The 16,243-nt window shown below is 32.3% G+C and overlaps 1 long non-coding RNA gene across 1 annotated transcript in view; it reads left to right on the forward strand.

The window, feature by feature from the left end:
* LOC126952173 (uncharacterized) overlaps positions 1–16,243 on the forward strand; it is a 444,665-nt gene that overhangs the window by 317,924 nt on the left and 110,498 nt on the right. The window contains exon 6 of the long non-coding RNA XR_007724814.1: positions 7,437–7,485. This is a non-coding gene — a long non-coding RNA (uncharacterized LOC126952173). The remainder of the gene's footprint in view (positions 1–7,436; positions 7,486–16,243) is intronic.

A 16,243-nucleotide genomic window follows, 5' to 3' on the forward strand; every position in this document is an offset into this window, starting at 1 on the left:
TAAAAATTGCTCATTGGTTAAGAAAATAACAATGGGAATGATATATTTAAATTGAATTATAAAATGTCTGGATATAAAAACTTAAAATAAATGGTAAAGGGAAATTTATATATAATTTTAGTATATATATAGTAAGGTATTAAAATGTGGACTAGCTAGAGTTCAAGTTTTTAATAGTGGTTCATTTTAGAAGGGAATGAAGAAAAATAGAATTTGGGATAAGAATACTGGAGCCTTCAACTTTATCTGAAAAATATTGTTCCTTAAAAAAACTAAATAGAGAGCCTATCTAATTTTTTACAGTTACCCTTTATTTATTTTGAGTGAGATATTCTTTACTTATTTCATATTCTTTGTTTTAATCTACCCAAATAGTAAAATGTATTGAAGTATTATTTCAAGATATGTCGATTTTACTTGGACTTTTTTCTTTAGCAGAAAACATCTGAATTATGCGTTGAACTCTTCCAGAGAATGTATTAGAAATGAAGGTGCGGCAGAGCGAGACTCCGTCTCAAAAAAAAAAAAAAAAAAAAAAAAAAAAAAAAAAAAAAAAAAAAAAAAAGAAATGAAGGTGATATTGGGCTTTATGATATAATATGGTTCCTCCAAAATCCTTCTCTTTCCAAATAAGGTTTACTTACATAAGAAATTTGTAGCATTGTTTTCTGTTTGTTTGTTTGTTTTGTTACTTACTGAGGCTTCAGACCACTTAGTTGGACAATATATTGGAAATGTATTATTATCAGGTGTCAGTTTTTTTGTAATTTTTCAATTAAAAATCCACTAAAAAGTAAACATTTTACTTAGTTTCTCAAGTAGAATATCAATGATTCAGGTAGTAAATGAACAGAACAGAAAAAAATAATAATACTTGCTTACAGAAATGACTTAGGTTGCATGTTTGTTTTTTTCACCATGAAATTTTTTTTACCATGAATAAATAGGTAAGATAAAATTAAATTTTTATGTTCTTAAAATGGAAGTTTCTCAAATAGATTCTTCATACGTTCAGATATTATCCATATGTTCAATATTCAGCATTTCCATTCCAGTGTTTGTAAGATGCTTTAAATAGTAATGAAAAATAATATTAGCTAATATTTTTTATGTTTACTATATGCCAGGTCGTGTTCTATATGCCACGTAGTATTCTAAATTCATTTAATTAAATAATTGATCCTTTGATTCATCGTAAGAAGCTTAAGTGATTTGTGTGTTTGTATGTGTGTGTGTGTGTGTGTGTGCTCATGTTATGTATACAACTTTAGCCAGGGTATGTAACTTTATTTCCATATACATTCCTGTACACTTTGTATGTCTTGTGACTCAGAGTTAAAGACCACTGGTTGAAGATCATTGATCTAAAAGTTAGAATTATCTTTAAAGTGAGGATGGAGTTAGTAGAAATCTCTGAGGGAGATAGAGCATCTTTTATTTATTTTCACATAAAGAAAGATAAATTGTTAAACAAGGTATATACTACGCATCTTGTTCTTTAAAAATTAGGACTTGGGATAGGACATAAAAGTCACCAATATTTGTCAAAATAATCAATTTTAAAGTAAATAAATTATCTGTAGTTGAAAAATGGGAATTTAGCATGAATAATAATCTTGAAAACATATGATGAATATAAAAAAACTAAACCATATCTGTTTTGAAGTGAATTTTTCAGTATTTGATTTTTCATTCACTTACTTAGCAAAATTGTATTGAAAGCCTAATTTGTATAAAATATCATGAGCTGTTGAATAGACCCACATATTTACACATTCTGTTTGGACTTTCTTTAACATGTGATTCTGTACTTTAATAAATTATATCTTCATATTTAAATATTTTAAGTTGCATATTAAGACTATTCTAGAGTAAAAGTCTGATGCACGGCAAGGAAAAGCATTTTTTTCTCCACCACAGTATAGATTTGGTGAGAAATTAGGTCAACTAATGAAGTGATTAGCTCTTAAAAAAAAACCTGATTATGTTTGGTTATTTTTCCTTGAGAATATTTAATATGGAAGGAAATGGATAGAAACAGAAGCCATTAGGTCTTCAAAAGAAGCCACAGTATTTCATAATTTGTGGTGTCAGAAATACAAGTTACAGAATGAAAGTTTACTTTGGAGGTATTAATCCATTCATCTATCTATGATACTTTGGAGACTATTATAATGTTATAAGAACTTCCTAATGATGTCTTCTAAGTAAAATTAATTATTTGTAATTACTTTATAAATATTCATTTTCTCTATTTCAGGGCCATCAATTTTCACTATCAACTGTAATTTTAATCCACTCAATTTTTTTTCCTCAAAATATTCTGTAGAATATGATTTTAAAGTAGTTTCTACTGCTACTGCAATATTTTTTCTTCATGTACTTATTCATCCTTTATACATATTTATTATTTTAATTCACATGATTTTAATTGCCATATGAATTTATATAACTGGCATATAGGTTTTTATATAAATTAAGACTATAGAAATTCAACATTTCTTATTTGAAAGGCAAAATTGAAGGAAGTAAATGTAGATAAGAGAGCATATGATTTCAAGATTTTAGTGAGAACATTTATTTATTTTATGCTTTTAAAATAATGTTGTGGCTGATTAGCTAAATTAGTAAAAGATATATCTAGGATAGGTAAAAAATCAAGAGTGAAATGATGTTATACCCTCTGTGTGCACCATACTACTCCTAACCATGTGTCTTTTTTTTTTTTAAAATTTATTTATTATTATTATACTTTAAGTTGTAGGGTACATGTGCATAACGTGCAGGTTTGTTACATATGTATACTTGTGCCATGTTGGTGTGCTGCACCCATCAACTCGTCATTTACATCAGGTATAACTCCCAATGCAATCCCTCCCCCCTCCCCCCTCCCCATGATAGGCCCCGGTGTGTGATGTTCCCCTTCCTGAGTCCAAGTGATCTCATTGTTCAGTTCCCACCTATGAGTGAGAACATGCGGTGTTTGGTTTTCTGTTCTTGTGATAGTTTGCTAAGAATGATGGTTTCCAGCTGCATCCATGTCCCTACAAAGGACACAAACTCATCCTTTTTGATGGCTGCATAGTATTCCATGGTGTATATGTGCCACATTTTCTTAATCCAATCTGTCACTGATGGACATTTGGGTTGATTCCAAGTCTTTGCTATTGTGAATAGTGCTGCAATAAACATACGTGTGCATGTGTCTTTATAGCAGCATAATTTATAATCCTTTGGGTATATACCCAGTAATGGGATGGCTGGGTCATATGGTACATCTAGTTCTAGATCCTTGAGGAATCGCCATACTGTTTTCCATAATGGTTGAACTAGTTTACAATCCCACCAACAGTGTAAAAGTGTTCCTTGTGTCTTTTAATTGCTGCCATACTCACAGGCTGGGAAGGAATGTGGGTGCATAAGAAAGGAAGCAAAGGAAAATAAAATATGCAAGTTCTCACTTCTTTATCTAATCATCTACACCCTGAAGAGAGTTTTTGTTAGCCAAGTTCCCAGATCTTGCATTACACAAAATTAGAAAAGTGTATAGAGAGTCAGATAGGGAGAACTCTGAGAAAAAGGATTAATTAGAGGGAGGGGCTAAATCAGTCTATTTAATGGAGACCCCAAAGATGGTAGAAAATGCAGCATAAGATATGCCTGAAGAAATATCCTCTGAAGTATCTGCAAATGGCAAGAGTAAGGTTTGGGTTTGTTTTAGATCTGTTGATATGTATGAATTGTGGCTTAGATCTCCTTCAAAGTTATTTGAAAGAAATCATTAAAGTTTGAACTTCCTTTCAATTCCTATTTGGAAGTTTTACTGTGGTCTGGTGAAAATGACTGCATGAATTGACTGGGCCACATAGGCTCAAGATTTATTAGGGTTACAGGTGAAATCATATGTCAGTGACTAATGGAAGTTTTAATACTACTTGCAAAGTCACCATTGCAATTATATGTGTAATAGGCTATAAATATGCACAAGTTATTAAATGCAAATAGAACCGCTATTTGAATATAACCTTTTATACTAATAGATGTGATTAAAAGGAATCAAAATTTGGAACTTATTTTAGTTATATTAATATAGTCAAGCTTAAATCTGCACAGTCACACAATGGAAAAACACGTTATCTGTAGAAGGAGTTATTTATGAAGTTTTTCATATTTTGGTCCTATGTACTATGTGATTATATGTGCCTGACTTATGAAGGCCAAGCAGTGTCAATTACATTGTAGTATATAATAGCTATAAATGTTTTTGTGGTTATTCTATATTTGAATATAGTAACTTAGTTCCAATTTTTAAAGTTTAATTTGTAAAAGCTGTAATCTTATCCACTATTTTCTACTTTACTAAAGTCTTAATGTATAACTCTGAGATAACAGTGAAATGGAAATTGCTTTTAGTGGAAGTTATAATAAAGATAACAGAAATATTTTAGAGTTAAATTTTGTTTACTCTGTGTTGAAAATAGGTACTACATGGAGAGAAGGTATTCGGAAAATTGTTACATAATACCACATACTTGCAAAGTTGTTCAAGTGCTGGTGGTTTTAAACAGATTAGTTCTCGGTCACTTTTCGAATAAATATGTCAGATGTCACATTATTAGACAGGAAAATGAGGTAATAGCTCAGAGAGAGCTGTTATAAATACTGTTATTATTTATAGAGATAAGTAATAGGGAGGTTTTCAAAGAAACCTTTAGAAACTCCATTAGTTCAAAGCTCTATTAAAAGCAAAGTGGTTTTGATTGAGGGAGGCCCACAAATGATTATCTAAAGGCAACATTGTGTTTTCACAACGACCACTTCAATAAAGCATCAGTCAAGACTGTGAAGCCCGCAGTTAAACACTTTGTGGTCAAACTTGCACCTTACACAGACAAAGCCACATGCTTTGTTTTAAATAATCCCCAATTTACAAGGTAGTGATTATAATGTTGTAGGTCTTTTTGTTTTCCCCAGAAATTACTATTACAGATTAAAGTTACATAGATGTTTTGAGTCCCTTAGTTTAAGGGAACTATCTAAATATTAAATTGTACCAGCAGCCCCCAAACAATAATTACGAAGTACACTATAAATGCTTGCAATTCCTGGCACTATTTATATTTCATCATAAATCTTGTATACCAATTTAATAAACTCGGTATACTTAAATGTGAAAACACTTATTTTAAGCTATATCCACCTCTATATTATCCTTTGCCTTTAGATGCAGATATCATACACATGAGAGGTAAAGAGTTTTTAGAAGATAGCACTGAATGCAGCACTTTCCAATCTAGCAAGTTATTTTTTTCCAAACACTGTGAAGCTACAGCTGCTTACTGTAGAACACTGAGAGTGATTTGACTTGATGTTGAAAATCTTTATCAGGTTCCTATGTATGAAAATGCTATCTTCCCTTACTAGTAAAGCAGGCATATTTGTTAGGTATTTTATTAGACTTTCCTGGATCTTCGTGCGTATAGTTTTAATTTCATTGTAATTTCTGTTTTTACAAAACAGAATTCTAATAATGTATAAAGTAAATATACCAAATTTGGTTGGGGTAGGTCATTGAGTCTCATTTTCTCATTCAACTAGCCTAATGTCCCACAAGTACAGTCAAAGGGTTTTTGAGTCTTATTAAACTACCTTATCTTTAAATGCTTGGGTGTTGGTTGCACAAAATATGGTCATAACACAGCTTTTATAAAATAACATGTCACAGCATTGACTACAACTTTCTTTGTAACGAACATGCAATTTTTAGTTTTGTTATTTTGAGAATAAATTTGAGAGTTTCAAGAACATTATTATAGTTCATGTCTACCTTTACTTGATTGAGATTGCTGAACTGATTTGGTTTCATTTTAATATGGATCTTGTGATCTGATTTGTGTAGCCAAACCATTCTACCATAGTGTTCTTATTTTCTACTGAGCTCAGAACCACTTTCAAGAACTGCATACTTCACAAATGCCCAGGAAAATTGATGTGATTTTCCAATAGCCTTCGGACTCAGCCTTCTTTTACCACTCAAAGTAAATACCTCCTTGCAGTTTCTAGCACAACTAAACAGCTACACACTCCCTAAAACTTAGTTCATTCAATTTGGCTGTCTTCTCACCAGAAATCACTTCCTGCTTTAGCTTATCTAAAACCTATACAATTTCTGATGCACACCTCATGTTGCTTCTTTTCAAAGAAGCCCAACCTGTTCTCCAAAACCCTCAGTGAACTCTATCTTCTCTGTTAACTACATGGCCTATTATCTGTGTCATCCATTTCACACTTACCAACTGAGACTGCGTGGTTAGTTATGTTATTCCTGCGCAACCAAATTATAAGTTCTTGGAAGTCAGGGATCATGATACATTACTTCTTTGTATATGCCATAGCCCCAAATACAGCATTTTGCACATAGCAGTCATGTATTTTTAAATTTAAAAAGAATCTTAAGAGATGATCCCAACTACGTTAGATAAGAGACCTAGATCTCAGGGGTTAAAGGAAAGACTGAAAAAAATTTGGTGATTGTTGAGTGCTGGATTTACTACTAAGTGTTGGAAAAAGTTTAAATGTTTTTGTATGTATAAAGTACCCTATAAAATGGTGCTTTTCAAACTTGAATTTGCATTAGAATCAACTAGAGCATTTGTTAAAACACAGATTGAGGGGCCCAAAGCCCAGTGTTTCTGATTCAAGAAGCCAGGAGTGTGGTCAAGCATTTGTATTTCTAACAAGTTTCCAGGTGATGCTGATATGACTGGTTCATGGACTGCCTTTTCAATAGCATTGCTGTAAGAGAAAGGTACTTATACCTAAATGCTAGCTCAGTGATAGTTTTTCTATTTTTGAAAGAATAAGTTGAAATTTTTCTGTTAAATTACCTTTTTTTCCCCAAAACATGAGTAGTTTCTATTCCAAACATGCTTTCAATTTGCTCCTAAGGATCCCACTTTGCATATGATTCACAGATATTAATTGTCCAAGTAAAGAAATAATTTTGAAAGCTCTTTTCCTTCATTTTTTCAAAATTCAATTTTCACTGGAAAAGACAAGACAAATGCCAATAGGACAATGACTTCTTATCTAAATTTAGCATTCTCATACACAATTGAGAGCAGGGCTAATTGTAACAACTTTCTGGAAAGCAGTTTTGCAGTATATATAGAAAGCTTTAAAAATGTGTACACCTTTCACTCTACACTAGATCTAACTTGTAATGTTTTATCCTAAGTATAAAATAAGTAATCAACTACGGAAATATTCTGTATCTTGATGTTATAAAAGTTGACTAGATACGTACATTTGTCAAAACTCATGAAGTTGTACATTTAAAATAGGTGCTTTTTGGGTAAATTATAACGCAATAAAATTGAATTAAAATTGTTTAAAGTGTCAGTAAGAAATTACTTCTTTTTCTTGTTGTTTTTCAGCTGCAGTTATGGCATTAACCTCCCAGTTGTTACCTACTTCTAGATGAAAGTAAGTGTGAAATAGGAAATTGAGTTAAAGGTGTTTGCCATGACCTCTGCAGTTATATAGCTTGTGGAGAAGGCCAGGGTGTGTGTGTACGTGTGTGTGTGTGTGTGTGTGTGTGTGTGTGTGTGTGGACACAGAATCTGTGAAGTAGTCCTGCAGCTACTCCACTGGTTTTAAGTAATAGAGAATGCGTGACCATTTTAATGACTCACCTGTTGGAAGCCTACTAGAGAGGTGGAGAAGATAAAGTACAGTAGTCCTGATGCTGATTCTAAAGACCCACTTTTTCAGCTTGGATTTAGGCTATTGGCTAAAGTTACTCTAAAGGTTCTGAGGTACTTTAAAGTTGAAGGACCTGAATCTCTGGTGATTTCATTCTCTCCGCTACAGGGAATGAAACAGGTAAATAAATAAGCAGGGCAGTAGTTTTTCTAACTATTTTCTAAGATCACTAACAGGCTTGCTCTTCCTGCACCATTTTTCTGCTTTCTTACCTAGATTGCCAATGCCTTTTGAGTACTTATTTATCTTTCTATACCCCAGAGTCTTGCTTTTTTATAATTGCTACTCAGTAATTATGTAAGGAGATTGAAATAATTCCTTACTGTTGAGTTGGTATTTTGCAAACTTTCACTTCAGTCTAGTGGTAAGAATGTAGTAATTTAGGAAGAAATTGACAAGGATGTTTTGAAGGTATGCCCAATAGTATTACAAATTATTTTTAAAGAAAACCTTTAAAATAGCATCTCCTTTTTCCTAAGTAACTTGCAAATCAGATTTTTAAAATTGTTTAAAGTAAAAAACAATGCTCTTTTCTCCATATCCCAGAACTACAGATAAATGTGGTTTCTAAAACTTTTTCCAAGTCATATATTTTCATTAGCTACAGTGATCTTACAACTGAAACTTAGCTATAGGCTATGTTAAAGATACATGAGGCAGAATGTAAAGTAGCTAGAATTTATAGTGTTACATGGTATTGCAAAAGGCTAGCTGCTTTTTCTTAATCCAAACACATATAGTCTGACTGGAAAGAGATTTTGAGGTCATATCTTTCGAATAATACAGAGTTTTTGTTGTTGGTGGTGGGTTGGTTTGTTTGTTTTTAGTTAATACTAAAGCACAAATGTTTTATCAAAATATGAGTGAAATTTTCATGGAGTTACCTGCATTTGTGAGCATCTGCTGTGTTCTTAATGGTACAGTGAACAAGAGCCATTAGACCTAAGAGTAGGACCCTATAGCAGGTATATCCAAAGCTACAACAGAGGGATGTCTGTAGAGAAAGAGGAGCCTGCTGCCTCTACTGATTTGAACTTCCCAATGACTCCCATATAAAATCTAAATACTGTTCATCACTTGTCTTTTATCAAAAACTTAGCCATATAATTTTTCTATTTTGTATTCCTCTAATTATTTTCAGTGAAACAAGCATATGCAAACTCGTCTGTTACACTTTTATAATAAAGTGGTTTTCACCTTGTGAAAACAAGGCTATGACTGTCTTAGAGTCTTGAATCCAAGTTTGTGAAGTAGATCCTGTGAGAGAGATGAAGTGACTTGCCCAAGGCCACTCTGATGTCATCAAAAGAAATTTACATTCAGGTCTGGCTTACCTCAGGCATAGTTGTCCATACATCAGAATTTTAAATATTTGTACCTACTTTTGAAACGTCCTTATTATTTCCAGCCATCTCTACCCACAGCCATCTCCAAATCTTGGATAAATTTATTTTGAGTGAAACGGGTTTTAATCAGTTAGGTTATCCCTCTACAGAGTTATTTCTACAGTAGAAAGCATTTGAATGTGCTATAAATCCGCCATCATGGTCTTATCTCAAATGTCACCATCTCAAAAATGACTTTATTGCCTACTACTGTTACCTATTTATTCTCTATAGTGATAGCTGATTTTATTTTTTTCAAAATATTTTCATCTGAACTTACATTATTTACTTGTATACATGCTTTCTGTCTTTTTCCATTGGAATATAAGCTACCTTGGAGTTTGAACCTTATCTACTTGTTCCACCTTTTCCCTGGCAGTTATGTGCTAGGCATGGAATAAGGCTCACCAGATTTTGGTTGAAGCAGTAATCACTAGGTACTAAACACTGGGGTAACAATTACCAGGGGATGACATCACTCTCATGCTCGGCAACAGTTCTTCTGGTAAGAGCATTATATTTTGTTTCTACTCTTTATGTTCAGATGGGTTCGAGTGAAACAAACTGAAAATCATTGCCATTTATATGCCTCCCTTTCTCTCTAAAGTTATAAAAATGAAATAAAATATTTAAAATATTATTTTATTACATATAAGCAGTTTATGTTTTAAAGTCTTTGAAACTATTTTCCTATGTGTATTCACAAGATACCACATTTTGATTAATTATTAATTCCAGTCATTTGCAGACATATACTATTGGAGAAAAATGAATATTAATAAGGAAACTAAAATCTGAAAGTCATCTCTAAGGTTTTACTTTTCATAACTTAAAATTACTCACAGTTGCTTGGTTATTTATAACTTTCCTTTTCATTCTACATCAAGCACACATCTCTTTCATTTTTTTTCTATTGGCAAGTGAGCATGATAGATTAGTGAATGAATTAGGCATCATACCATGTTTCATAATACTACCCTTTCTATTGATCTAAAACCAGAAAATGAATATAGACCACATAGTAGCTGAGATCATAAACTGTGAAAAAAAGTTTTCTTAATTGGGAACAAGTTTGAAATAGAAATAAACCCACAGCGCATTTTTTTCAGTGCATTAGAGCTGATAGTGATAGTAAACATACACATACATTTGAATATGTGCATACATAAATATATGTGTATATATACATATGTGTGTGTGTGTGTTTGTGTGTGTGTCTCCTGATCTTATTTAAAAGTATTTAAAGTGACTTTTAATAGTATGTTATTCTTAACAATGCTTTCTGGAAGCAGTTTGCTAATTATTTTCTACATTTTACCAATGACGAAAGTGGGGATTGGGGAGTTTATGTGATTTACCCAAGATTGAATAATTGATTAAACAGACATGGGCCTTGAATTCCAGTTATCTGATTGGTATCTCACTACTTAAAAATAATATAAATTAAAAAGGACAAAATACTCAAATCAAAATTTAAGTAAAAGTTAGGTCAACTTAATTATTGTCTCTATTCAAGGTTTAGCTGCAGGCAACGTAATCTACTCTAGTTAATTAATGGAAAACTGTTTATTTGGGAGTATCGATTAACTTACAGAATTACTGGGAAGACCAAGTATACCAGGCTTGAATGCCTTCAAACTAGTAATACTGAACCATACCAAAAGATTTTTATGGAAGTTCACCTGTTTTTGCTGCCTGCACATCAACACTTATGTGACCAGAAGCTTTGGCAGCTAAAGAAATGCCATGTCTCCACAACTGTGCTTGCTTCTTCAATCTTTACTCTAGCCAAGCAACTCTTACTAGGTAGAACCTCCCAAGATTGCTGCAGGTTTGCTGAGTGCATTTGTCAGGAGATATATCCACCATAGTGCTGCAGCATAACATGCTACCTCAAAATTCGGTGGCTTAAAATAACAATCATCTATTTTTGTTCACACATCTGCAGGATAGCTGAGGTTGGCTGATCTAGGTTGGGCTTAGTTGGGTGGCTCTGCTTTAGGTTATAGACCTGGCTGGACTTGGTTCTTCGATATGCGTTAAACTAATTCTGGATCTAATTGAATTTATTCTGGTTTTCAGGTTGAGGGCAGCAGCTGTCATAGTGATCGCAGAGGGCTGAACAAGCAGAAACACACAATGTATCCTCAATTAAGAGTTACACCCAGCAAATTCTCATTTCTGCTGCATTTCTTTGGCTAACACAAGTCATATGGTCAAGTCAAAGTAGTGGGAAGGACTGCAAACTCACATAGAAAAGAGAGCAAATGAAGGGAAGGGTGCAGCATTGGGACTAATACTTAAATCTAACACCCAGAAAATATTGTTTTGAAATTATTTCCATAAAAAAGAGAGGCACAATTGAAGAACTATCAAAATGGAGACACATTTTAAATAAGCTTGGGACTGAGACAAAGAGAAGTAGTGTACTACATACATTTAATGTAATGGAAAATCAAGGACTAGTATATTCAGCATAGCTTTTATGTACGTAATGTTAAAACATCAGTGAAATATTGTGGGTCACGACTGTGATTCCCCTTGAAAGATTTATATACTGTATATGTAATATGTATATGTATAAGAGATGACATCATAATAGTATATATAAAGCAATCTTACCATTGTTGCATCTTAATAAGAGAAACAAGATATATATAAAATTGACAGATTTAAAAGAGATTTTTAAAAGATTTTAAATTGAAAGTGTTTGTTTCCATGCATTTTTATTAAATTATCTACTTTGTAGCAGTGTATGTGATCATGTGGCTCTGTGCCAAGGATAAGAAGGGGACACTGCTGTCGTTTCTGTTGGTTCAGTCTAGTGCATATATGAAAGGACAGAAACATAGGCTCCAAAATACAAGCTTAAGAAAAAGTAAAATAGTGTTCTTATGAAGTAAAAATTACTTCATAACCACTTCTTATCTAAGACCAGCCAGTACTTTGCTCACCTTCTCACCTTGGTTAGGAATGATTTTATACTCTTTAATGGATGGAGTCTCCTCTTATTTAACAATACTATCATGCAATACAAGAAGAGAACTATTTCATTTCTGGATCTTTCCAAATTCTAAAATTTCTAGTCCTTTCAAATTTGCAAGGACTGGAAATTTTAACCTTTCTTATAGTAACTGCTATCTTTCCATACATGGGAAAAATTATGCTACAACTGCAAAGCAATGTATAGTATTACAGTTAAACCAGTAGCAAAAGGCCAATAAATTAAAGATATAATAAAATTACAAAAAATATATATAAAAATTGTATATATAATTTTATTTATATATAAATAAGATTTGTATTTATATAAAAACTATATAAATTTGTTTTATTTATAAAATAAATGTATTTCATTTATATATATATAAAATTCCCTTAAATATAATTGCTTTAAGCATTTGAGTTGTTAAAGGCTGACTAAAAAGTAAAAGTTTTAATTTGATTTTACCAAGTGTAAGAAAGTTATATTTTTTGTCAGTCTAATATAGTGTGCTGCTATGCTTGTTTTATGATTATTTTAAATCACTTTAAATATTTTTAGCACTATAAAACATTTTATGTTGTTATGTGGAACTTAGTCTATAACCTAGATCATTTAAAAGTGTTAACTGCCTCAACATTCAGGTGGTTAAAATTCTCCCCTCAGTAGCAGAAAATACCCCTAATTTTATCATAGATATTAATGGAAGAAAATGAATGTTTTACAAGGAAGTTGAGCTGTTAAAAGATTATTCAGCAATGTGCAGGATACCATTGCATGAAGATAAAAAGTCAGATTAAGAGAATCAGCAAATGGTTATTCAACTTCTACTTTTTTTGTTATTCTAGTTTTATATTTGTAATACACTTTACAATAAGTGCATTACAATTAAAAATTTAGAAAATGTTTATCCATGGTGCTCTTTAAATCGTCTCAGGTCATACTGAAGGTACATGTACCACGCTTACTCAGGTAAGCAGTGGGAGTCACTGAGAGGTCTTCAGCAGGAGAATGATGTGGTTTGATTTACATTTTACCTAGGTTGCGTGATAGCTAAGTGAGAGATTTCTTTTTCTATTAATATTTTTAAAACTCTTTTATTTTTAAAAATAATTAATAAGCTTTATATTTTAGAGCAGTTTTAGGTTTACAGAAAAATTGAGTGGGAAGTACATAGAGAGTTCCCCTAGACTCCCTGTCTGCACACACCCACAACAGCTTGCACTAGAGTGGGACCCTTGTTACAATTGATTATCCTTCTTTGACACATAATTAGTACCTAAGGTTTATAATTCACATTAGAGTTCACTCTTTGTGTTGTACATTCTATGGATTTTGACAAATGTAAATTGACATGGAGTATACCTGCCATTGTAGTATCATACAGAGTACTTTCACTCCCTAAAAATTATCTGTGCTCTGCCTATTCACCAGTTTCTTCCCCAACCCCTAGCAACTACTAATCTTTTAACTGTCAACCGTTTGGCATTTTCCAGAATGCTGTGTAATTGGAATCATATAGTATGTAGCCTCTTCAAATTGGTTTCTTTCACTTAGTAAGAAGCATTTATGTGTTCTCCATGTCTTTTCACGGCTTGGTAGCTCTTTTCTTTTTATTGCTGAATAATATTCTATTATCTGGATGTCCCATGGTTTTTTATCCACTCATTTACTGAAGAACATCTTGGTTGTTTTGAAGCTTTGGCATTTACAAATAAAACTACAATAAAGGTCTGTGGGCAGGTTTTTGTGTGGATATAACTTTTCCATTCATTTGGGTAAATACCAAGGAGCATGATTGCTAGATCATATGGTGAAAGAATGTTTAGCTTTGTTAGAAACTTCCAGATATTTTCCAAAGTATGGTATCATTTTGCATACCCACTAGCAATGTTCCTGTTATTCCACATCCTTGTCTGCATTGTAATGGTATCTCATTGTTCTTTTAATATGCAATTCCCTAATGGCATATGATGTGGAGCACTTTTTTCTATGCTCACTTGCCATTTATATATCTTCTTTGAAGCAAAATCTATTCAGGTTTTTTGCCATTATTAAGTCAAATTGTTTTCTTATCATGGAATGTTATAATATCTTGGATATTTTTGATAACAGACCTTTGTCAGTTGTGTCGTTTGCAAATATTTTCTCCCAGTCTATAGCTTGTCTTCTCACTCCCTTGACAGTATCTTTTGCAGAGGGAAGTTTTTAATTTTAAATAAGTCCAGATATATGAAGTATTTCTTTAAGGGGTCGTACCTTCAGTGTTTTATTAACCCAGTTGACATAATTTTTTTTATGTTATCTTCAAGGAGTTTGATAGTTTTGCTTTTCACATTTAGGATCATGATTCATTTTAAGTGTATTTGTGTGTGTGTGTGTGTGTGTGTGAAAGGTATAAAGTCTGTGACAGGATTTATTTATTTATTTATTTTTTGGATATAAATTTCTATTTGTCCCAGTACCATCTGTTGAAAAGACTATTTTTGATCCATTTTATTGTTTTTGTTCTTTGTCAAAAATCAGTTATCTATATTTTTGTGAGACTATTTCTGGGTTTTCTGTTCTGTTCCATTGATCTATTTGTCTATTCTTTTACCACATGTCTTGATTACTGTGGTAAAGTACGTCTTGAGTCAGGTATTGTTGGTCCTATAACTTTGTTCTTCTTTGGCTATTTTGGGTCTTTTGCCTCCCCAATTAAACATTAGAATCAATTTGTTGATATATAGAAAATAGAAAATAACTTGCTAGAATTTTAATTGGGATTACAATGAATCTATAGATCAAATTAGGAGGAACTGACATCTTGACAATATTGAGTCTTCCTATCCATGAAAATGGAATATATCTCCATTTAATTCTTTGCTTTCTTTCATCATTTTTTGTACTTTTCCTCATATAGATATTATATGTGTTTTATTTTATTTATACTTAAGTATTTTATTTTTGAGGGGTTGCTAATGTAAATGGTAATGTGTTTTTAATTTCAAATTCCACTTATTCACTGTTGGTAAAGAGGAAAGCAGCTGACTTTTGTATGTTAAACTTACATTCAGCATTCTTGCTATAATTGCTTATTAGTTCTAGTAGGATTTCTTTTGTCAGTTCTTTTGGATTTTCTACATAGACAATCGTGTCATCTGTTACCAAAGACAGTTTTGTTTCTTTCTTCCCAATCTGTATGCTTTTTATTTCCTTTATTGCATTAGCTAGGACTTCTAGTATCATGTTGAAAAGTACTGCTGAGAGGAAGCATCCTTGTCTTCTTCCTAATCTTGGAAGTGAAGCTTAAAGTCTCTCACCATTAAACGCAATGTTAGTGTATTATCTTATAGCTCTTTTAATTAACTTGAAGAAGTTTCTCTTTATTTCTAGTTTGTGGAGAGTTTTGTGATACATGGGTATTGCATTTTCTCAGATATTATACAGGGGTGTTGCATTCTTTGATATGATCACTTGATTTTTCTTCTTTACCCATTGATGTGATAGAGTACATTAATTGATTTTCTAATGTAGAACCAGCCTTGCATACTTAGGATAAAACCCACTTATTCTAGGTGCATCATTATTCTTTTACATTGTTTGATTTGATTTGCTAATATTTTCTGAGGCAATATTCAGGCTTTTGCACACATGTCCATGAGAGAGACTTGTCTGCAGTTTCTTTCTTGTAATTACTTTCTCTGGTTTTGATATTAGGATAATGCTGGCCACATAGTCCTTGGTAGGAAGCACTCCCTCTGCTTCTGTCTTCTTTAAGAGACTGTAGAGAATTGGTGTAATTTTTTTCTTAGTTGTTTGGTAGCATTCATCGTCAAATCTATCTCAGCCTGGTGGTTTCTATCTTAGAAGGTTATTACTTGATTCAATTTCTTTAAGTAGATATAGGCCTTTTCAGAGATAATTCATTTTTTCTTGTGTGAGTTTTGGCAGTTTGTGTCTTTCAATAATTTGGTCTATTTAATCTGGGTTATCAAATTTGTAGGCATAGATTTGTTCATAATATTCCCTTGTGATCCCTTTATGTTTATGGAATCTATAGTAGTGCCTGCTCTTTCATTAGTTAGCCTGGCTAGAGACTTATAAATTTTGTTGATCTTTTCAAAAA

This window comes from Macaca thibetana, chromosome 4, assembly GCF_024542745.1.
Source record: "Macaca thibetana thibetana isolate TM-01 chromosome 4, ASM2454274v1, whole genome shotgun sequence".
Classification (NCBI taxonomy): Eukaryota; Metazoa; Chordata; class Mammalia; order Primates; family Cercopithecidae; genus Macaca; species Macaca thibetana.